The sequence below is a fragment of the Piliocolobus tephrosceles genome, chromosome 16, assembly GCF_002776525.5.
Source record: "Piliocolobus tephrosceles isolate RC106 chromosome 16, ASM277652v3, whole genome shotgun sequence".
NCBI lineage: Eukaryota > Metazoa > Chordata > Mammalia > Primates > Cercopithecidae > Piliocolobus > Piliocolobus tephrosceles.
Window position 1 is genome coordinate 65328277 of NC_045449.1, and position 2114 is coordinate 65330390.

Here is a 2114-nt window from a genome sequence, read left to right on the forward strand (position 1 = left end):
GGCAGAATGCAATTATTCCTATTAGAGGTAAGAATGATTCCAACCATAACATCATTTTAAAATATAGGGCAGACGCGGTGGCTCACGTCTGCAATCCCAGCGTTTTAGGAGGCCAAGGTTGGCAGATCACTTGAGGTCAGAAGTTCGAGACCAGCCTGGCCAACATGGTGAAACCCCATCTCTACCAAAAATACAAAAATTAGCCAGGCATAGTGGACGGTACCTGTAATCCCAGACACTTGGGAGGCTGAGGCAGGAGAATCACTTGAACCCAGCAGGCAGAGGTTGCAGTGAGCCGAGATCATGCCACTGCACCCTAGCCTGGGTGACAGAGCAAGACTTTGTTTCAAAAATAAAGAAATAAAATAAAATATAGTGGAGAATTATCATATTTTTGTGGGGCAATAGCTAATTGATGAACTCCCTCCCACCTCGTATATGATCACTTTATGTTAATTCTCAGTGTGCTAAATACTAATTCCCACAAATACCGAATTAGATTTAAAAGGAAAAAAAAATCGCATTTTAAGGATTTTTGTTCCAAAAAAAGATTTTCATTAAATTGCTACAAAAAATACTTACTCTCCATTTAGAAGCCTCTTGTCTGAAGGAGAAGATGAGTTGGTCACATTTCAGCACTAGGGCTCAAGTCTATAAGCAACTTTCCTCAGAAATGGTCACTGAGAAGCATTTCTTCCACACTGTGTCAAAGGGCTGTTTAAAAAACTGCCCCAAGTGAGAACATTTAGAAATGCACATGCCTGTGTGTTAGGAAAGCCATCAACACTCTTGCAGAGCCATATGCCTGCCCTCAAGGGACCTGAAACTATTCCATTATACCAGAAAGTCTGTAGAATGTAAATCCAGAGGCCTGAAACGCTGTATATTTTTCAAAAAGTACAAAGTGGAAGCCATTAATTCCATGGATTCACCAAATGAATGGATTGTTTCATCTGCATAAATGAACTGTCAGAAACAATGGCCACGCAGCACTTTTGCTCACATTCCCCAGAGGGGAAAAAACCATCTCCCAAATAAGGCTACATCCATTTATAAAACTTAAGCAAAGCAGTTTTTGCTGAAGATGGGAAAAAAGAAAGTTTGATTTATACTCTAAAACCTGGATGCCTGAATTCAAACAGCATGCATTAGAAATATACAGTTCAATTCTCTCTCTTTTTTTTTTTTTTTTTTTTTTTTTTTTGAGACAGAGTCTCGCTCTGTCGCCCAGGCTGGAGTGCAGTGGCCGGATCTCAGCTCACTGCAAGCTCCGCCTCCTGGGTTTACACCATTCTCCTGCCTCAGCCTCCCGAGTAGCTGGGACTACAGGCGCCCGCCACCTCGCCCGGCTCGTTTTTTTTGTATTTTTTTAGTAGAGACGGGGTTTCACTGTGTTAGCCAGGATGGTCTCGATCTCCTGACCTCGTGATCCGCCCGTCTCGGCCTCCCAAAGTGCTGGGATTACAGGCTTGAGCCACCGCGCCCGGCCTAAAGCCTACAGCACCCGGTATTCCCAGGCGGTCTCCCATCCAAGTACTAACCAGGCCCGACCCTGCTTAGCTTCCGAGATCAGACGAGATCGGGCGCGTTCAGGGTGGTATGGCCGTAGACCAATTCTCTCTTAATCCACAGAACGATGGCAGCTCTGTCCTTAGAATGCTAATGGGAGCGTTCTTATTCCACACCCATGGTTATTCAAGGAAATTTGCAGGAGCACTTCTGTGTTGCATCTAGCTTTATTCCTTCTTGTTCCTCTTTTTAAAATCTCCTTTCTGAAATATTTTAACCCCTAAGACTTTGAGACACCTTCATTCTCCTCTTTTACTGCCTCTCCCCTTGTTCTTGGATATGGTCTTTCATTATGAAATATTCAAAACCCTCAGAATGTTATAATGAATAATGAAATGTCAGAAACACCATTTTTACTTTTACTCACCCAGCGTTCTCAAATCTTCGCATTGTTCTTAATTGTTTCAAATTTCATTTAAGTAGGAAATGGTTCTAAAACTGCTCCTTGTACACCAGGTTCCCCAAATTATTACACTTCTCCCAAAGGTCACTACTTTCCAAAATGTGGTATTCATTATTTTCCTTCATGTGCATATTTTTACATA

General features: G+C 42.4%; 1 non-coding gene across 1 annotated transcript; it reads right to left on the reverse strand.

Annotated features, from left to right (window-relative positions):
• Positions 1-1492: 1492 nt before the first annotated feature.
• LOC111542591 lies at positions 1493-1611 on the reverse strand. The gene has a single exon (XR_002731596.1). It is a non-coding gene; the product is annotated as a 5S ribosomal RNA (ribosomal RNA).
• Between the last annotated feature and the right edge of the window lie 503 nt (positions 1612-2114).